At 45.9% G+C, this 21,740-nt stretch overlaps 9 non-coding genes across 9 annotated transcripts; all 9 read right to left on the bottom strand.

The window, feature by feature from the left end:
* Positions 1-1,770: 1,770 nt before the first annotated feature.
* LOC130324957 (U2 spliceosomal RNA) lies at positions 1,771-1,961 on the bottom strand. Its single transcript, XR_008869859.1, has one exon. It is a non-coding gene; the product is annotated as a U2 spliceosomal RNA (small nuclear RNA).
* A 2,078-nt stretch (positions 1,962-4,039) lies between these two features.
* On the bottom strand, positions 4,040-4,230 carry LOC130324956 (U2 spliceosomal RNA). The gene has a single exon (XR_008869858.1). It is a non-coding gene; the product is annotated as a U2 spliceosomal RNA (small nuclear RNA).
* A 2,088-nt stretch (positions 4,231-6,318) lies between these two features.
* Positions 6,319-6,509, bottom strand: LOC130324955 (U2 spliceosomal RNA). The gene has a single exon (XR_008869857.1). It is a non-coding gene; the product is annotated as a U2 spliceosomal RNA (small nuclear RNA).
* A 2,092-nt stretch (positions 6,510-8,601) lies between these two features.
* On the bottom strand, positions 8,602-8,792 carry LOC130324953 (U2 spliceosomal RNA). Its single transcript, XR_008869856.1, has one exon. It is a non-coding gene; the product is annotated as a U2 spliceosomal RNA (small nuclear RNA).
* Positions 8,793-10,869: 2,077 nt separating this feature from the next.
* Positions 10,870-11,060, bottom strand: LOC130324952 (U2 spliceosomal RNA). Its single transcript, XR_008869855.1, has one exon. It is a non-coding gene; the product is annotated as a U2 spliceosomal RNA (small nuclear RNA).
* Positions 11,061-13,959: 2,899 nt separating this feature from the next.
* LOC130324966 (U2 spliceosomal RNA) lies at positions 13,960-14,150 on the bottom strand. The gene has a single exon (XR_008869867.1). It is a non-coding gene; the product is annotated as a U2 spliceosomal RNA (small nuclear RNA).
* Positions 14,151-16,251: 2,101 nt separating this feature from the next.
* On the bottom strand, positions 16,252-16,442 carry LOC130324965 (U2 spliceosomal RNA). Its single transcript, XR_008869866.1, has one exon. It is a non-coding gene; the product is annotated as a U2 spliceosomal RNA (small nuclear RNA).
* A 2,085-nt stretch (positions 16,443-18,527) lies between these two features.
* Positions 18,528-18,718, bottom strand: LOC130324964 (U2 spliceosomal RNA). The gene has a single exon (XR_008869865.1). It is a non-coding gene; the product is annotated as a U2 spliceosomal RNA (small nuclear RNA).
* Positions 18,719-20,797: 2,079 nt separating this feature from the next.
* Positions 20,798-20,988, bottom strand: LOC130324963 (U2 spliceosomal RNA). Its single transcript, XR_008869864.1, has one exon. It is a non-coding gene; the product is annotated as a U2 spliceosomal RNA (small nuclear RNA).
* Between the last annotated feature and the right edge of the window lie 752 nt (positions 20,989-21,740).

The following is a 21,740-nucleotide window of genomic DNA, read 5'->3' as shown; positions in this document are numbered from 1 at the left end:
TTGCCTGCAGATGCCTCCTTGGCTGTCCCCAAACGGTATCAAACCAACACCCACGGGAAGCTGTAAGCATAGAGGACATGCCTGCACCCCATTGGACTTACCTGTGTGGGTTAAATCCGGGTTATTTGACAACCTATGGCGGTGATGGTTCTGCTCAGGCAGAGCAGTGCTGATGCTCCTCATAAAGCTGTCGCTGCTGTGAAGGTTCTAGGTGACATCACAAATCCCTATGGTTACATACACAACAAAGCTGGGTTGTTGTTGTTTACACTCTGCAAGGCCTGTGGAAGTGAGTGACATCATAGCACTGTAGTTCTGAGGGTTCAAGATGGATGCAACAATCTCCTGTTGCTTCTATGAAGGCCGTAATAGACGACATCACCAAACAGCTCCATAGTCACATACACAGCAAAGGAGAGATGTTGTTTACACCTAGTGATGTCAGTGGTATTGAGTGACATCACAGCACAGTGCTAAGGCTCCTGGGCCTGGACACAGCAGCGGCTGCAATATCTCAACGGAGAATACGTTTATATCTATGTGTGTGTGTGCGCATATATATATATATATATATATATATATATATATATATATATATATTTCTCCGCCGAAATCACTTTTAAACCCATTTCCACCTTTTTTTCCCTTCTCTTCCTCTTACTTTTTTTTCACGTTTTTTTACGTTTTTCTCCTTTTCGCCTCTTTTCTGGGCGTATTATTCTTCTTTTTCTTCTTTTTTTTCGTCTAATGCATACCCATCAGTGCAGCAATGCTTATTCAATACCGCCAGCAGATGGAGACACTGGGGGATAATTTTCTAAGGATTTATACTGATTTTTCCTGTCTGAATTTGTCGCACAGAAAGTTGCAGGCCAAATATGTGTGACATTTCTGCGACTTTAGCTTCTAGAGCATTTTTACAACATTATACATAGGTGCTGAATACATAAAAAGCGACTGTTCAGCGACAGACAAGTCGCATCGGCTGAAAGTAGGCCAGAATGTCAGTCCATGTTGGAGCAGGTTTAGATACAGTCTAAAGCATAGATCTCAAAGTCTGTGCACAGAATTTAGCAAGGGCCTCGCACCTTCTGATGCATCAGGTAGGTGCACAATAGCATAGCCTAACCCTCTGTACTTTGGTCTATATTGATGCGGGACATAGACAGCCAGCTGATGACCAATCCATTAGTGCAATGGATGGCTGGAAGCATTTGTCTTTGCCTTTGCAATACCACAGAAGCAATGCATGGTCAATGTACAGCAATGACACACCTGTGTGAACAGCCAGGAGACCCCCCCCCCCCATGTTATGTTACATAGTTACATAGTTAGTACGGTCGAAAAAAGACATATGTCCATCAAGTTCAACCAGGGAATTAAGGGGTAGGGGTGTGGCGCGATATTGGGGAAGGGATGAGATTTTATATTTCTTCATAAGCATTAATCTTATTTTGTCAATTAGGAACATTCAGCACCCACCCGCTATCAAGGCAGCTGCCTATCATGTCATGCCCTACCTGCACAGGTGTGCTGGCTACTCAAATGATCCAATTAAGGAGGCCATTTAGTCAGCAGCAGCAGAAGTCCTGTGCCTGGACGCTCCAACAGGGGCCAGACACAAGCAGAAGCAGAAGCAGCAGAAGCAGCAGCAGCACCACCTTTTGTTTTTTGGCTGCAGCAGCAGCAAGGCCCACAGGGCTGGCTAGCTGGCTAGCCAGCAAGCAGGTAGCAATGAAAGTAGGAATCTTTCTTTTTAACCCTGTAAGGGGGTGGTGCACTGTACCCGAAGATACTGCCATATCGGGTCAATGCATAGGGCGACGGAAGCAAGCTTCGAAATCGGCCCCCGTTCTCAAAAATCCATTTAATATATGGTCCCCAGATAGGGGACGTATCAGATATTAAACTGATAAGAACAGATACTACACTTGATCTTAGCCAAAAGGCCGAGAAGCGATAACCGTGAAAGGGGCGGGCCCAACAAGGTCCCCTTCATGGGCACTATCACTGCTTGCTGTCAGGGAGGCTGCCAGACAATTTTCCATGCACACTCTGGGCTGGGGGGCAGTCAACCACCAGTACACACAGCAGAACCTAAACCCATACCATTATTGCTAAGCAGCAAGACAGGGGCCCATTGCACTCCCACGGGGCCTTTTTAAATGCAATCCATAACCCGGATTTGCCAGGAACCCTTCTTACTCCTCCTACTTGCATGTGACACTGGGCTTAGGATCTGCATAGGAAACACACACACAAGCACACACCTACCTTTGTTGCCTGCAGATGCCTCCTTGGCTGTCCCCAAACGGTATCAAACCAACACCCACGGGAAGCTGTAAGCATAGAGGACATGCCTGCACCCCATTGGACTTACCTGTGTGGGTTAAATCCGGGTTATTTGACAACCTATGGCGGTGATGGTTCTGCTCAGGCAGAGCAGTGCTGATGCTCCTCATAAAGCTGTCGCTGCTGTGAAGGTTCTAGGTGACATCACAAATCCCTATGGTTACATACACAACAAAGCTGGGTTGTTGTTGTTTACACTCTGCAAGGCCTGTGGAAGTGAGTGACATCATAGCACTGTAGTTCTGAGGGTTCAAGATGGATGCAACAATCTCCTGTTGCTTCTATGAAGGCCGTAATAGACGACATCACCAAACAGCTCCATAGTCACATACACAGCAAAGGAGAGATGTTGTTTACACCTAGTGATGTCAGTGGTATTGAGTGACATCACAGCACAGTGCTAAGGCTCCTGGGCCTGGACACAGCAGCGGCTGCAATATCTCAACGGAGAATACGTTTATATCTATGTGTGTGTGTGCGCATATATATATATATATATATATATATATATATATATATATATATTTCTCCGCCGAAATCACTTTTAAACCCATTTCCACCTTTTTTTCCCTTCTCTTCCTCTTACTTTTTTTTCACGTTTTTTTACGTTTTTCTCCTTTTCGCCTCTTTTCTGGGCGTATTATTCTTCTTTTTCTTCTTTTTTTCCGTCTAATGCATACCCCATCAGTGCAGCAATGCTTATTCAATACCGCCAGCAGATGGAGACACTGGGGGATAATTTTCTAAGGATTTATACTGATTTTTCCTGTCTGAATTTGTCGCACAGAAAGTTGCAGGCCAAATATGTGTGACATTTCTGCGACTTTAGCTTCTAGAGCATTTTTACAACATTATACATAGGTGCTGAATACATAAAAAGCGACTGTTCAGCGACAGACAAGTCGCATCGGCTGAAAGTAGGCCAGAATGTCAGTCCATGTTGGAGCAGGTTTAGATACAGTCTAAAGCATAGATCTCAAAGTCTGTGCACAGAATTTAGCAAGGGCCTCGCACCTTCTGATGCATCAGGTAGGTGCACAATAGCATAGCCTAACCCTCTGTACTTTGGTCTATATTGATGCGGGACATAGACAGCCAGCTGATGACCAATCCATTAGTGCAATGGATGGCTGGAAGCATTTGTCTTTGCCTTTGCAATACCACAGAAGCAATGCATGGTCAATGTACAGCAATGACACACCTGTGTGAACAGCCAGGAGACCCCCCCCCCCCATGTTATGTTACATAGTTACATAGTTAGTACGGTCGAAAAAAGACATATGTCCATCAAGTTCAACCAGGGAATTAAGGGGTAGGGGTGTGGCGCGATATTGGGGAAGGGATGAGATTTTATATTTCTTCATAAGCATTAATCTTATTTTGTCAATTAGGAACATTCAGCACCCACCCGCTATCAAGGCAGCTGCCTATCATGTCATGCCCTACCTGCACAGGTGTGCTGGCTACTCAAATGATCCAATTAAGGAGGCCATTTAGTCAGCAGCAGCAGAAGTCCTGTGCCTGGACGCTCCAACAGGGGCCAGACACAAGCAGAAGCAGCAGAAGCAGCAGCAGCACCACCTTTTGTTTTTTGGCTGCAGCAGCAAGGCCCACAGGGCTGGCTAGCTGGCTAGCCAGCAAGCAGGTAGCAATGAAAGTAGGAATCTTTCTTTTTAACCCTGTAAGGGGGTGGTGCACTGTACCCGAAGATACTGCCATATCGGGTCAATGCATAGGGCGACGGAAGCAAGCTTCGAAATCGGCCCCCGTTCTCAAAAATCCATTTAATATATGGTCCCCAGATAGGGGACGTATCAGATATTAAACTGATAAGAACAGATACTACACTTGATCTTAGCCAAAAGGCCGAGAAGCGATAACCGTGAAAGGGGCGGGCCCAACAAGGTCCCCTTCATGGGCACTATCACTGCTTGCTGTCAGGGAGGCTGCCAGACAATTTTCCATGCACACTCTGGGCTGGGGGGGGCAGTCAACCACCAGTACACACAGCAGAACCTAAACCCATACCATTATTGCTAAGCAGCAAGACAGGGGCCCATTGCACTCCCACGGGGCCTTTTTAAATGCAATCCATAACCCGGATTTGCCAGGAACCCTTCTTACTCCTCCTACTTGCATGTGACACTGGGCTTAGGATCTGCATAGGAAACACACACACAAGCACACACCTACCTTTGTTGCCTGCAGATGCCTCCTTGGCTGTCCCCAAACGGTATCAAACCAACACCCACGGGAAGCTGTAAGCATAGAGGACATGCCTGCACCCCATTGGACTTACCTGTGTGGGTTAAATCCGGGTTATTTGACAACCTATGGCGGTGATGGTTCTGCTCAGGCAGAGCAGTGCTGATGCTCCTCATAAAGCTGTCGCTGCTGTGAAGGTTCTAGGTGACATCACAAATCCCTATGGTTACATACACAACAAAGCTGGGTTGTTGTTGTTTACACTCTGCAAGGCCTGTGGAAGTGAGTGACATCATAGCACTGTAGTTCTGAGGGTTCAAGATGGATGCAACAATCTCCTGTTGCTTCTATGAAGGCCGTAATAGACGACATCACCAAACAGCTCCATAGTCACATACACAGCAAAGGAGAGATGTTGTTTACACCTAGTGATGTCAGTGGTATTGAGTGACATCACAGCACAGTGCTAAGGCTCCTGGGCCTGGACACAGCAGCGGCTGCAATATCTCAACGGAGAATACGTTTATATCTATGTGTGTGTGTGCGCATATATATATATATATATATATATATATATATATATATATATATTTCTCCGCCGAAATCACTTTTAAACCCATTTCCACCTTTTTTTCCCTTCTCTTCCTCTTACTTTTTTTTCACGTTTTTTTACGTTTTTCTCCTTTTCGCCTCTTTTCTGGGCGTATTATTCTTCTTTTTCTTCTTTTTTTTCGTCTAATGCATACCCCATCAGTGCAGCAATGCTTATTCAATACCGCCAGCAGATGGAGACACTGGGGGATAATTTTCTAAGGATTTATACTGATTTTTCCTGTCTGAATTTGTCGCACAGAAAGTTGCAGGCCAAATATGTGTGACATTTCTGCGACTTTAGCTTCTAGAGCATTTTTACAACATTATACATAGGTGCTGAATACATAAAAAGCGACTGTTCAGCGACAGACAAGTCGCATCGGCTGAAAGTAGGCCAGAATGTCAGTCCATGTTGGAGCAGGTTTAGATACAGTCTAAAGCATAGATCTCAAAGTCTGTGCACAGAATTTAGCAAGGGCCTCGCACCTTCTGATGCATCAGGTAGGTGCACAATAGCATAGCCTAACCCTCTGTACTTTGGTCTATATTGATGCGGGACATAGACAGCCAGCTGATGACCAATCCATTAGTGCAATGGATGGCTGGAAGCATTTGTCTTTGCCTTTGCAATACCACAGAAGCAATGCATGGTCAATGTACAGCAATGACACACCTGTGTGAACAGCCAGGAGACCCCCCCCCCCATGTTATGTTACATAGTTACATAGTTAGTACGGTCGAAAAAAGACATATGTCCATCAAGTTCAACCAGGGAATTAAGGGGTAGGGGTGTGGCGCGATATTGGGGAAGGGATGAGATTTTATATTTCTTCATAAGCATTAATCTTATTTTGTCAATTAGGAACATTCAGCACCCACCCGCTATCAAGGCAGCTGCCTATCATGTCATGCCCTACCTGCACAGGTGTGCTGGCTACTCAAATGATCCAATTAAGGAGGCCATTTAGTCAGCAGCAGCAGAAGTCCTGTGCCTGGACGCTCCAACAGGGGCCAGACACAAGCAGAAGCAGAAGCAGCAGAAGCAGCAGCAGCACCACCTTTTGTTTTTTGGCTGCAGCAGCAGCAAGGCCCACAGGGCTGGCTAGCTGGCTAGCCAGCAAGCAGGTAGCAATGAAAGTAGGAATCTTTCTTTTTAACCCTGTAAGGGGGTGGTGCACTGTACCCGAAGATACTGCCATATCGGGTCAATGCATAGGGCGACGGAAGCAAGCTTCGAAATCGGCCCCCGTTCTCAAAAATCCATTTAATATATGGTCCCCAGATAGGGGACGTATCAGATATTAAACTGATAAGAACAGATACTACACTTGATCTTAGCCAAAAGGCCGAGAAGCGATAACCGTGAAAGGGGCGGGCCCAACAAGGTCCCCTTCATGGGCACTATCACTGCTTGCTGTCAGGGAGGCTGCCAGACAATTTTCCATGCACACTCTGGGCTGGGGGGCAGTCAACCACCAGTACACACAGCAGAACCTAAACCCATACCATTATTGCTAAGCAGCAAGACAGGGGCCCATTGCACTCCCACGGGGCCTTTTTAAATGCAATCCATAACCCGGATTTGCCAGGAACCCTTCTTACTCCTCCTACTTGCATGTGACACTGGGCTTAGGATCTGCATAGGAAACACACACACAAGCACACACCTACCTTTGTTGCCTGCAGATGCCTCCTTGGCTGTCCCCAAACGGTATCAAACCAACACCCACGGGAAGCTGTAAGCATAGAGGACATGCCTGCACCCCATTGGACTTACCTGTGTGGGTTAAATCCGGGTTATTTGACAACCTATGGCGGTGATGGTTCTGCTCAGGCAGAGCAGTGCTGATGCTCCTCATAAAGCTGTCGCTGCTGTGAAGGTTCTAGGTGACATCACAAATCCCTATGGTTACATACACAACAAAGCTGGGTTGTTGTTGTTTACACTCTGCAAGGCCTGTGGAAGTGAGTGACATCATAGCACTGTAGTTCTGAGGGTTCTAGATGGATGCAACAATCTCCTGTTGCTTCTATGAAGGCCGTAATAGACGACATCACCAAACAGCTCCATAGTCACATACACAGCAAAGGAGAGATGTTGTTTACACCTAGTGATGTCAGTGGTATTGAGTGACATCACAGCACAGTGCTAAGGCTCCTGGGCCTGGACACAGCAGCGGCTGCAATATCTCAACGGAGAATACGTTTATATCTATGTGTGTGTGTGCGCATATATATATATATATATATATATATATATATATATATATATATATATATTTCTCCGCCGAAATCACTTTTAAACCCATTTCCACCTTTTTTTCCCTTCTCTTCCTCTTACTTTTTTTTCACGTTTTTTTACGTTTTTCTCCTTTTCGCCTCTTTTCTGGGCGTATTATTCTTCTTTTTCTTCTTTTTTTTCGTCTAATGCATACCCCATCAGTGCAGCAATGCTTATTCAATACCGCCAGCAGATGGAGACACTGGGGGATAATTTTCTAAGGATTTATACTGATTTTTCCTGTCTGAATTTGTCGCACAGAAAGTTGCAGGCCAAATATGTGTGACATTTCTGCGACTTTAGCTTCTAGAGCATTTTTACAACATTATACATAGGTGCTGAATACATAAAAAGCGACTGTTCAGCGACAGACAAGTCGCATCGGCTGAAAGTAGGCCAGAATGTCAGTCCATGTTGGAGCAGGTTTAGATACAGTCTAAAGCATAGATCTCAAAGTCTGTGCACAGAATTTAGCAAGGGCCTCGCACCTTCTGATGCATCAGGTAGGTGCACAATAGCATAGCCTAACCCTCTGTACTTTGGTCTATATTGATGCGGGACATAGACAGCCAGCTGATGACCAATCCATTAGTGCAATGGATGGCTGGAAGCATTTGTCTTTGCCTTTGCAATACCACAGAAGCAATGCATGGTCAATGTACAGCAATGACACACCTGTGTGAACAGCCAGGAGACCCCCCCCCCCATGTTATGTTACATAGTTACATAGTTAGTACGGTCGAAAAAAGACATATGTCCATCAAGTTCAACCAGGGAATTAAGGGGTAGGGGTGTGGCGCGATATTGGGGAAGGGATGAGATTTTATATTTCTTCATAAGCATTAATCTTATTTTGTCAATTAGGAACATTCAGCACCCACCCGCTATCAAGGCAGCTGCCTATCATGTCATGCCCTACCTGCACAGGTGTGCTGGCTACTCAAATGATCCAATTAAGGAGGCCATTTAGTCAGCAGCAGCAGAAGTCCTGTGCCTGGACGCTCCAACAGGGGCCAGACACAAGCAGAAGCAGAAGCAGCAGAAGCAGCAGCAGCACCACCTTTTGTTTTTTGGCTGCAGCAGCAGCAAGGCCCACAGGGCTGGCTAGCTGGCTAGCCAGCAAGCAGGTAGCAATGAAAGTAGGAATCTTTCTTTTTAACCCTGTAAGGGGGTGGTGCACTGTACCCGAAGATACTGCCATATCGGGTCAATGCATAGGGCGACGGAAGCAAGCTTCGAAATCGGCCCCCGTTCTCAAAAATCCATTTAATATATGGTCCCCAGATAGGGGACGTATCAGATATTAAACTGATAAGAACAGATACTACACTTGATCTTAGCCAAAAGGCCGAGAAGCGATAACCGTGAAAGGGGCGGGCCCAACAAGGTCCCCTTCATGGGCACTATCACTGCTTGCTGTCAGGGAGGCTGCCAGACAATTTTCCATGCACACTCTGGGCTGGGGGGCAGTCAACCACCAGTACACACAGCAGAACCTAAACCCATACCATTATTGCTAAGCAGCAAGACAGGGGCCCATTGCACTCCCACGGGGCCTTTTTAAATGCAATCCATAACCCGGATTTGCCAGGAACCCTTCTTACTCCTCCTACTTGCATGTGACACTGGGCTTAGGATCTGCATAGGAAACACACACACAAGCACACACCTACCTTTGTTGCCTGCAGATGCCTCCTTGGCTGTCCCCAAACGGTATCAAACCAACACCCACGGGAAGCTGTAAGCATAGAGGACATGCCTGCACCCCATTGGACTTACCTGTGTGGGTTAAATCCGGGTTATTTGACAACCTATGGCGGTGATGGTTCTGCTCAGGCAGAGCAGTGCTGATGCTCCTCATAAAGCTGTCGCTGCTGTGAAGGTTCTAGGTGACATCACAAATCCCTATGGTTACATACACAACAAAGCTGGGTTGTTGTTGTTTACACTCTGCAAGGCCTGTGGAAGTGAGTGACATCATAGCACTGTAGTTCTGAGGGTTCAAGATGGATGCAACAATCTCCTGTTGCTTCTATGAAGGCCGTAATAGACGACATCACCAAACAGCTCCATAGTCACATACACAGCAAAGGAGAGATGTTGTTTACACCTAGTGATGTCAGTGGTATTGAGTGACATCACAGCACAGTGCTAAGGCTCCTGGGCCTGGACACAGCAGCGGCTGCAATATCTCAACGGAGAATACGTTTATATCTATGTGTGTGTGCGCATATATATATATATATATATATATATATATATATATATTTCTCCGCCGAAATCACTTTTAAACCCATTTCCACCTTTTTTTCCCTTCTCTTCCTCTTACTTTTTTTTCACGTTTTTTTACGTTTTTCTCCTTTTCGCCTCTTTTCTGGGCGTATTATTCTTCTTTTTCTTCTTTTTTTTCGTCTAATGCATACCCCATCAGTGCAGCAATGCTTATTCAATACCGCCAGCAGATGGAGACACTGGGGGATAATTTTCTAAGGATTTATACTGATTTTTCCTGTCTGAATTTGTCGCACAGAAAGTTGCAGGCCAAATATGTGTGACATTTCTGCGACTTTAGCTTCTAGAGCATTTTTACAACATTATACATAGGTGCTGAATACATAAAAAGCGACTGTTCAGCGACAGACAAGTCGCATCGGCTGAAAGTAGGCCAGAATGTCAGTCCATGTTGGAGCAGGTTTAGATACAGTCTAAAGCATAGATCTCAAAGTCTGTGCACAGAATTTAGCAAGGGCCTCGCACCTTCTGATGCATCAGGTAGGTGCACAATAGCATAGCCTAACCCTCTGTACTTTGGTCTATATTGATGCGGGACATAGACAGCCAGCTGATGACCAATCCATTAGTGCAATGGATGGCTGGAAGCATTTGTCTTTGCCTTTGCAATACCACAGAAGCAATGCATGGTCAATGTACAGCAATGACACACCTGTGTGAACAGCCAGGAGACCCCCCCCCCATGTTATGTTACATAGTTACATAGTTAGTACGGTCGAAAAAAGACATATGTCCATCAAGTTCAACCAGGGAATTAAGGGGTAGGGGTGTGGCGCGATATTGGGGAAGGGATGAGATTTTATATTTCTTCATAAGCATTAATCTTATTTTGTCAATTAGGAACATTCAGCACCCACCCGCTATCAAGGCAGCTGCCTATCATGTCATGCCCTACCTGCACAGGTGTACTGGCTACTCAAATGATCCAATTAAGGAGGCCATTTAGTCAGCAGCAGCAGAAGTCCTGTGCCTGGACACTCCAACAGGGGCCAGACACAAGCAGAAGCAGAAGCAGCAGAAGCAGCAGCAGCACCACCTTTTGTTTTTTGGCTGCAGCAGCAGCAAGGCCCACAGGGCTGGCTAGCTGGCTAGCCAGCAAGCAGGTAGCAATGAAAGTAGGAATCTTTCTTTTTAACCCTGTAAGGGGGTGGTGCACTGTACCCGAAGATACTGCCATATCGGGTCAATGCATAGGGCGACGGAAGCAAGCTTCGAAATCGGCCCCCGTTCTCAAAAATCCATTTAATATATGGTCCCCAGATAGGGGACGTATCAGATATTAAACTGATAAGAACAGATACTACACTTGATCTTAGCCAAAAGGCCGAGAAGCGATAACCGTGAAAGGGGCGGGCCCAACAAGGTCCCCTTCATGGGCACTATCACTGCTTGCTGTCAGGGAGGCTGCCAGACAATTTTCCATGCACACTCTGGGCTGGGGGGCAGTCAACCACCAGTACACACAGCAGAACCTAAACCCATACCATTATTGCTAAGCAGCAAGACAGGGGCCCATTGCACTCCCACGGGGCCTTTTTAAATGCAATCCATAACCCGGATTTGCCAGGAACCCTTCTTACTCCTCCTACTTGCATGTGACACTGGGCTTAGGATCTGCATAGGAAACACACACACAAGCACACACCTACCTTTGTTGCCTGCAGATGCCTCCTTGGCTGTCCCCAAACGGTATCAAACCAACACCCACGGGAAGCTGTAAGCATAGAGGACATGCCTGCACCCCATTGGACTTACCTGTGTGGGTTAAATCCGGGTTATTTGACAACCTATGGCGGTGATGGTTCTGCTCAGGCAGAGCAGTGCTGATGCTCCTCATAAAGCTGTCGCTGCTGTGAAGGTTCTAGGTGACATCACAAATCCCTATGGTTACATACACAACAAAGCTGGGTTGTTGTTGTTTACACTCTGCAAGGCCTGTGGAAGTGAGTGACATCATAGCACTGTAGTTCTGAGGGTTCAAGATGGATGCAACAATCTCCTGTTGCTTCTATGAAGGCCGTAATAGACGACATCACCAAACAGCTCCATAGTCACATACACAGCAAAGGAGAGATGTTGTTTACACCTAGTGATGTCAGTGGTATTGAGTGACATCACAGCACAGTGCTAAGGCTCCTGGGCCTGGACACAGCAGCGGCTGCAATATCTCAACGGAGAATACGTTTATATCTATGTGTGTGTGTGCGCATATATATATATATATATATATATATATATATATATAGATTAGTTAGGAGTAGCCGTATTAGTCCAGTGATGCAAAAAGCAAAATCATCGGTAGTTGCAGTATCTTGTAATACCTTTTTTATTGGACTAACAAGATTTTGTAGAGACAAGCTTTCGGGATTCCTCCCTTTATCAAGTCATAAGCATTTCTGAGCTCACAAGGAGAAAACACAGGTTCTATCTCACAAAATATGCAGGGGTTAAAACAACATTAGTGGAGAATGGACATTAAGTTGGGCCATAAATTGTATAGCAATAGGACGATAGATACAGATAAGGATGAGGAGGGGGGGGGGGGGGCTGGAGAGCAGAGGTGAGAATAGTGGTTACGCTGGACAGACAATTTTACTACAGAACCATAGACTGAGGCAGAGATCTTGAGCATATTGCGAGTTATGCGTTGTAGCAACTGGATTTTTGATCCTTAATCCCTTGGGGATAAGTCCTACTTATCTTCAGTCTATGGTTCTGTAGTAAAATTGTCTGTCCAGCGTAACCACTATTCTCACCTCTGCTCTCCAGCCCCCCCCCCCCCCTCCTCATCCTTATCTGTATCTATCGTCCTATTGCTATACAATTTATGGCCCAACTTAATGTCCATTCTCCACTAATGTTGTTTTAACCCCTGCATATTTTGTGAGATAGAACCTGTGTTTTCTCCTTGTGAGCTCAGAAATGCTTATGACTTGATAAAGGGAGGAATCCCGAAAGCTTGTCTCTACAAAATCTTGTTAGTCCAATAAAAAAGGTATTACAAGATACTGCAACTACCGATGATTTTGCTTTTTATATATATATATATATATATATATATATATTTCTCCGCCGAAATCACTTTTAAACCCATTTCCACCTTTTTTTCCCTTCTCTTCCTCTTACTTTTTTTTCACGTTTTTTTACGTTTTTCTCCTTTTCGCCTCTTTTCTGGGCGTATTATTCTTCTTTTTCTTCTTTTTTTTCGTCTAATGCATACCCCATCAGTGCAGCAATGCTTATTCAATACCGCCAGCAGATGGAGACACTGGGGGATAATTTTCTAAGGATTTATACTGATTTTTCCTGTCTGAATTTGTCGCACAGAAAGTTGCAGGCCAAATATGTGTGACATTTCTGCGACTTTAGCTTCTAGAGCATTTTTACAACATTATACATAGGTGCTGAATACGTAAAAAGCGACTGTTCAGCGACAGACAAGTCGCATCGGCTGAAAGTAGGCCAGAATGTCAGTCCATGTTGGAGCAGGTTTAGATACAGTCTAAAGCATAGATCTCAAAGTCTGTGCACAGAATTTAGCAAGGGCCTCGCACCTTCTGATGCATCAGGTAGGTGCACAATAGCATAGCCTAACCCTCTGTACTTTGGTCTATATTGATGCGGGACATAGACAGCCAGCTGATGACCAATCCATTAGTGCAATGGATGGCTGGAAGCATTTGTCTTTGCCTTTGCAATACCACAGAAGCAATGCATGGTCAATGTACAGCAATGACACACCTGTGTGAACAGCCAGGAGACCCCCCCCCCCATGTTATGTTACATAGTTACATAGTTAGTACGGTCGAAAAAAGACATATGTCCATCAAGTTCAACCAGGGAATTAAGGGGTAGGGGTGTGGCGCGATATTGGGGAAGGGATGAGATTTTATATTTCTTCATAAGCATTAATCTTATTTTGTCAATTAGGAACATTCAGCACCCACCCGCTATCAAGGCAGCTGCCTATCATGTCATGCCCTACCTGCACAGGTGTGCTGGCTACTCAAATGATCCAATTAAGGAGGCCATTTAGTCAGCAGCAGCAGAAGTCCTGTGCCTGGACGCTCCAACAGGGGCCAGACACAAGCAGAAGCAGAAGCAGCAGAAGCAGCAGCAGCACCACCTTTTGTTTTTTGGCTGCAGCAGCAGCAAGGCCCACAGGGCTGGCTAGCTGGCTAGCCAGCAAGCAGGTAGCAATGAAAGTAGGAATCTTTCTTTTTAACCCTGTAAGGGGGTGGTGCACTGTACCCGAAGATACTGCCATATCGGGTCAATGCATAGGGCGACGGAAGCAAGCTTCGAAATCGGCCCCCGTTCTCAAAAATCCATTTAATATATGGTCCCCAGATAGGGGACGTATCAGATATTAAACTGATAAGAACAGATACTACACTTGATCTTAGCCAAAAGGCCGAGAAGCGATAACCGTGAAAGGGGCGGGCCCAACAAGGTCCCCTTCATGGGCACTATCACTGCTTGCTGTCAGGGAGGCTGCCAGACAATTTTCCATGCACACTCTGGGCTGGGGGGCAGTCAACCACCAGTACACACAGCAGAACCTAAACCCATACCATTATTGCTAAGCAGCAAGACAGGGGCCCATTGCACTCCCACGGGGCCTTTTTAAATGCAATCCATAACCCGGATTTGCCAGGAACCCTTCTTACTCCTCCTACTTGCATGTGACACTGGGCTTAGGATCTGCATAGGAAACACACACACAAGCACACACCTACCTTTGTTGCCTGCAGATGCCTCCTTGGCTGTCCCCAAACGGTATCAAACCAACACCCACGGGAAGCTGTAAGCATAGAGGACATGCCTGCACCCCATTGGACTTACCTGTGTGGGTTAAATCCGGGTTATTTGACAACCTATGGCGGTGATGGTTCTGCTCAGGCAGAGCAGTGCTGATGCTCCTCATAAAGCTGTCGCTGCTGTGAAGGTTCTAGGTGACATCACAAATCCCTATGGTTACATACACAACAAAGCTGGGTTGTTGTTGTTTACACTCTGCAAGGCCTGTGGAAGTGAGTGACATCATAGCACTGTAGTTCTGAGGGTTCAAGATGGATGCAACAATCTCCTGTTGCTTCTATGAAGGCCGTAATAGACGACATCACCAAACAGCTCCATAGTCACATACACAGCAAAGGAGAGATGTTGTTTACACCTAGTGATGTCAGTGGTATTGAGTGACATCACAGCACAGTGCTAAGGCTCCTGGGCCTGGACACAGCAGCGGCTGCAATATCTCAACGGAGAATACGTTTATATCTATGTGTGTGTGTGCGCATATATATATATATATATATATATATATATATATATATATATATATATATATATATATTTCTCCGCCGAAATCACTTTTAAACCCATTTCCACCTTTTTTTCCCTTCTCTTCCTCTTACTTTTTTTTCACGTTTTTTTACGTTTTTCTCCTTTTCGCCTCTTTTCTGGGCGTATTCTTCTTCTTTTTCTTCTTTTTTTTCGTCTAATGCATACCCCATCAGTGCAGCAATGCTTATTCAATACCGCCAGCAGATGGAGACACTGGGGGATAATTTTCTAAGGATTTATACTGATTTTTCCTGTCTGAATTTGTCGCACAGAAAGTTGCAGGCCAAATATGTGTGACATTTCTGCGACTTTAGCTTCTAGAGCATTTTTACAACATTATACATAGGTGCTGAATACATAAAAAGCGACTGTTCAGCGACAGACAAGTCGCATCGGCTGAAAGTAGGCCAGAATGTCAGTCCATGTTGGAGCAGGTTTAGATACAGTCTAAAGCATAGATCTCAAAGTCTGTGCACAGAATTTAGCAAGGGCCTCGCACCTTCTGATGCATCAGGTAGGTGCACAATAGCATAGCCTAACCCTCTGTACTTTGGTCTATATTGATGCGGGACATAGACAGCCAGCTGATGACCAATCCATTAGTGCAATGGATGGCTGGAAGCATTTGTCTTTGCCTTTGCAATACCACAGAAGCAATGCATGGTCAATGTACAGCAATGACACACCTGTGTGAACAGCCAGGAGACCCCCCCCCCCCATGTTATGTTACATAGTTACATAGTTAGTACGGTCGAAAAAAGACATATGTCCATCAAGTTCAACCAGGGAATTAAGGGGTAGGGGTGTGGCGCGATATTGGGGAAGGGATGAGATTTTATATTTCTTCATAAGCATTAATCTTATTTTGTCAATTAGGAACATTCAGCACCCACCCGCTATCAAGGCAGCTGCCTATCATGTCATGCCCTACCTGCACAGGTGTGCTGGCTACTCAAATGATCCAATTAAGGAGGCCATTTAGTCAGCAGCAGCAGAAGTCCTGTGCCTGGACGCTCCAACAGGGGCCAGACACAAGCAGAAGCAGAAGCAGCAGAAGCAGCAGCAGCACCACCTTTTGTTTTTTGGCTGCAGCAGCAGCAAGGCCCACAGGGCTGGCTAGCTGGCTAGCCAGCAAGCAGGTAGCAATGAAAGTAGGAATCTTTCTTTTTAACCCTGTAAGGGGGTGGTGCACTGTACCCGAAGATACTGCCATATCGGGTCAATGCATAGGGCGACGGAAGCAAGCTTCGAAATCGGCCCCCGTTCTCAAAAATCCATTTAATATATGGTCCCCAGATAGGGGACGTATCAGATATTAAACTGATAAGAACAGATACTACACTTGATCTTAGCCAAAAGGCCGAGAAGCGATAACCGTGAAAGGGGCGGGCCCAACAAGGTCCCCTTCATGGGCACTATCACTGCTTGCTGTCAGGGAGGCTGCCAGACAATTTTCCATGCACACTCTGGGCTGGGGGGCAGTCAACCACCAGTACACACAGCAGAACCTAAACCCATACCATTATTGCTAAGCAGCAAGACAGGGGCCCATTGCACTCCCACGGGGCCTTTTTAAATGCAATCCATAACCCGGATTTGCCAGGAACCCTTCTTACTCCTCCTACTTGCATGTGACACTGGGCTTAGGATCTGCATAGGAAACACACACACAAGCACACACCTACCTTTGTTGCCTGCAGATGCCTCCTTGGCTGTCCCCAAACGGTATCAAACCAACACCCACGGGAAGCTGTAAGCATAGAGGACATGCCTGCACCCCATTGGACTTACCTGTGTGGGTTAAATCCGGGTTATTTGACAACCTATGGCGGTGATGGTTCTGCTCAGGCAGAGCAGTGCTGATGCTCCTCATAAAGCTGTCGCTGCTGTGAAGGTTCTAGGTGACATCACAAATCCCTATGGTTACATACACAACAAAGCTGGGTTGTTGTTGTTTACACTCTGCAAGGCCTGTGGAAGTGAGTGACATCATAGCACTGTAGTTCTGAGGGTTCAAGATGGATGCAACAATCTCCTGTTGCTTCTATGAAGGCCGTAATAGACGACATCACCAAACAGCTCCATAGTCACATACACAGCAAAGGAGAGATGTTGTTTACACCTAGTGATGTCAGTGGTATTGAGTGACATCACAGCACAGTGCTAAGGCTCCTGGGCCTGGACACAGCAGCGGCTGCAATATCTCAACGGAGAATACGTTTATATCTATGTGTGTGTGCGCATATATATATATATATATATATATATATATATATATATATATTTCTCCGCCGAAATCACTTTTAAACCCATTTCCACCTTTTTTTCCCTTCTCTTCCTCTTACTTTTTTTTCACGTTTTTTTACGTTTTTCTCCTTTTCGCCTCTTTTCTGGGCGTATTATTCTTCTTTTTCTTCTTTTTTTTCGTCTAATGCATACCCCATCAGTGCAGCAATGCTTATTCAATACCGCCAGCAGATGGAGACACTGGGGGATAATTTTCTAAGGATTTATACTGATTTTTCCTGTCTGAATTTGTCGCACAGAAAGTTGCAGGCCAAATATGTGTGACATTTCTGCGACTTTAGCTTCTAGAGCATTTTTACAACATTATACATAGGTGCTGAATACATAAAAAGCGACTGTTCAGCGACAGACAAGTCGCATCGGCTGAAAGTAGGCCAGAATGTCAGTCCATGTTGGAGCAGGTTTAGATACAGTCTAAAGCATAGATCTCAAAGTCTGTGCACAGAATTTAGCAAGGGCCTCGCACCTTCTGATGCATCAGGTAGGTGCACAATAGCATAGCCTAACCCTCTGTACTTTGGTCTATATTGATGCGGGACATAGACAGCCAGCTGATGACCAATCCATTAGTGCAATGGATGGCTGGAAGCATTTGTCTTTGCCTTTGCAATACCACAGAAGCAATGCATGGTCAATGTACAGCAATGACACACCTGTGTGAACAGCCAGGAGACCCCCCCCCCCCCCATGTTATGTTACATAGTTACATAGTTAGTACGGTCGAAAAAAGACATATGTCCATCAAGTTCAACCAGGGAATTAAGGGGTAGGGGTGTGGCGCGATATTGGGGAAGGGATGAGATTTTATATTTCTTCATTAGCATTAATCTTATTTTGTCAATTAGGAACATTCAGCACCCACCCGCTATCAAGGCAGCTGCCTATCATGTCATGCCCTACCTGCACAGGTGTGCTGGCTACTCAAATGATCCAATTAAGGAGGCCATTTAGTCAGCAGCAGCAGAAGTCCTGTGCCTGGACGCTCCAACAGGGGCCAGACACAAGCAGAAGCAGAAGCAGCAGAAGCAGCAGCAGCACCACCTTTTGTTTTTTGGCTGCAGCAGCAGCAAGGCCCACAGGGCTGGCTAGCTGGCTAGCCAGCAAGCAGGTAGCAATGAAAGTAGGAATCTTTCTTTTTAACCCTGTAAGGGGGTGGTGCACTGTACCCGAAGATACTGCCATATCGGGTCAATGCATAGGGCGACGGAAGCAAGCTTCGAAATCGGCCCCCGTTCTCAAAAATCCATTTAATATATGGTCCCCAGATAGGGGACGTATCAGATATTAAACTGATAAGAACAGATACTACACTTGATCTTAGCCAAAAGGCCGAGAAGCGATAACCGTGAAAGGGGCGGGCCCAACAAGGTCCCCTTCATGGGCACTATCACTGCTTGCTGTCAGGGAGGCTGCCAGACAATTTTCCATGCACACTCTGGGCTGGGGGGCAGTCAACCACCAGTACACACAGCAGAACCTAAACCCATACCATTATTGCTAAGCAGCAAGACAGGGGCCCATTGCACTCCCACGGGGCCTTTTTAAATGCAATCCATAACCCGGATTTGCCAGGAACCCTTCTTACTCCTCCTACTTGCATGTGACACTGGGCTTAGGATCTGCATAGGAAACACACACACAAGCACACACCTACCTTTGTTGCCTGCAGATGCCTCCTTGGCTGTCCCCAAACGGTATCAAACCAACACCCACGGGAAGCTGTAAGCATAGAGGACATGCCTGCACCCCATTGGACTTACCTGTGTGGGTTAAATCCGGGTTATTTGACAACCTATGGCGGTGATGGTTCTGCTCAGGCAGAGCAGTGCTGATGCTCCTCATAAAGCTGTCGCTGCTGTGAAGGTTCTAGGTGACATCACAAATCCCTATGGTTACATACACAACAAAGCTGGGTTGTTGTTGTTTACACTCTGCAAGGCCTGTGGAAGTGAGTGACATCATAGCACTGTAGTTCTGAGGGTTCAAGATGGATGCAACAATCTCCTGTTGCTTCTATGAAGGCCGTAATAGACGACATCACCAAACAGCTCCATAGTCACATACACAGCAAAGGAGAGATGTTGTTTACACCTAGTGATGTCAGTGGTATTGAGTGACATCACAGCACAGTGCTAAGGCTCCTGGGCCTGGACACAGCAGCGGCTGCAATATCTCAACGGAGAATACGTTTATATCTATGTGTGTGTGTGCGCATATATATATATATATATATATATATATATATATATATATATATATTTCTCCGCCGAAATCACTTTTAAACCCATTTCCACCTTTTTTTCCCTTCTCTTCCTCTTACTTTTTTTTCACGTTTTTTTACGTTTTTCTCCTTTTCGCCTCTTTTCTGGGCGTATTATTCTTCTTTTTCTTCTTTTTTTTCGTCTAATGCATACCCCATCAGTGCAGCAATGCTTATTCAATACCGCCAGCAGATGGAGACACTGGGGGATAATTTTCTAAGGATTTATACTGATTTTTCCTGTCTGAATTTGTCGCACAGAAAGTTGCAGGCCAAATATGTGTGACATTTCTGCGACTTTAGCTTCTAGAGCATTTTTACAACATTATACATAGGTGCTGAATACATAAAAAGCGACTGTTCAGCGACAGACAAGTCGCATCGGCTGAAAGTAGGCCAGAATGTCAGTCCATGTTGGAGCAGGTTTAGATACAGTCTAAAGCATAGATCTCAAAGTCTGTGCACAGAATTTAGCAAGGGCCTCGCACCTTCTGATGCATCAGGTAGGTGCACAATAGCATAGCCTAACCCTCTGTACTTTGGTCTATATTGATGCGGGACATAGACAGCCAGCTGATGACCAATCCATTAGTGCAATGGATGGCTGGAAGCATTTGTCTTTGCCTTTGCAATACCACAGAAGCAATGCATGGTCAATGTACAGCAATGACACACCTGTGTGAACAGCCAGGAGACCCCCCCCCCCATGTTATGTTACATAGTTACATAGTTAGTACGGTCGAAAAAAGACATATGTCCATCAAGTTCAACCAGGGAATTAAGGGGTAGGGGTGTGGCGCGATATTGGGGAAGGGATGAGATTTTATATTTCTTCATAAGCATTAATCTTATTTTGTCAATTAGGAACATTCAGCACCCACCCGCTATCAAGGCAGCTGCCTATCATGTCATGCCCTACCTGCACAGGTGTGCTGGCTACTCAAATGATCCAATTAAGGAGGCCATTTAGTCAGCAGCAGCAGAAGTCCTGTGCCTGGACGCTCCAACAGGGGCCAGACACAAGCAGAAGCAGAAGCAGCAGAAGCACCACCTTTTGTTTTTTGGCTGCAGCAGCAGCAAGGCCCACAGGGCTGGCTAGCTGGCTAGCCAGCAAGCAGGTAGCAATGAAAGTAGGAATCTTTCTTTTTAACCCTGTAAGGGGGTGGTGCACTGTACCCGAAGATACTGCCATATCGGGTCAATGCATAGGGCGACGGAAGCAAGCTTCGAAATCGGCCCCCGTTCTCAAAAATCCATTTAATATATGGTCCCCAGATAGGGGACGTATCAGATATTAAACTGATAAGAACAGATACTACACTTGATCTTAGCCAAAAGGCCGAGAAGCGATAACCGTGAAAGGGGCGGGCCCAACAAGGTCCCCTTCATGGGCACTATCACTGCTTGCTGTCAGGGAGGCTGCCAGACAATTTTCCATGCACACTCTGGGCTGGGGGGCAGTCAACCACCAGTACACACAGCAGAACCTAAACCCATACCATTATTGCTAAGCAGCAAGACAGGGGCCCATTGCACTCCCACGGGGCCTTTTTAAATGCAATCCATAACCCCGGATTTGCCAGGAACCCTTCTTACTCCTCCTACTTGCATGTGACACTGGGCTTAGGATCTGCATAGGAAACACACACACAAGCACACACCTACCTTTGTTGCCTGCAGATGCCTCCTTGGCTGTCCCCAAACGGTATCAAACCAACACCCCACGGGAAGCTGTAAGCATAGAGGACATGCCTGCACCCCATTGGACTTACCTGTGTGGGTTAAATCCGGGTTATTTGACAACCTATGGCGGTGATGGTTCTGCTCAGGCAGAGCAGTGCTGATGCTCCTCATAAAGCTGTCGCTGCTGTGAAGGTTCTAGGTGACATCACAAATCCCTATGGTTACATACACAACAAAGCTGGGTTGTTGTTGTTTACACTCTGCAAGGCCTGTGGAAGTGAGTGACATCATAGCACTGTAGTTCTGAGGGTTCAAGATGGATGCAACAATCTCCTGTTGCTTCTATGAAGGCCGTAATAGACGACATCACCAAACAGCTCCATAGTCACATACACAGCAAAGGAGAGATGTTGTTTACAC

Source organism: Hyla sarda, unplaced genomic scaffold (assembly GCF_029499605.1).
Source record: "Hyla sarda isolate aHylSar1 unplaced genomic scaffold, aHylSar1.hap1 scaffold_2687, whole genome shotgun sequence".
Classification (NCBI taxonomy): domain Eukaryota; kingdom Metazoa; phylum Chordata; class Amphibia; order Anura; family Hylidae; genus Hyla; species Hyla sarda.
This window is presented reverse-complemented; position numbering and strand designations above follow the sequence as displayed.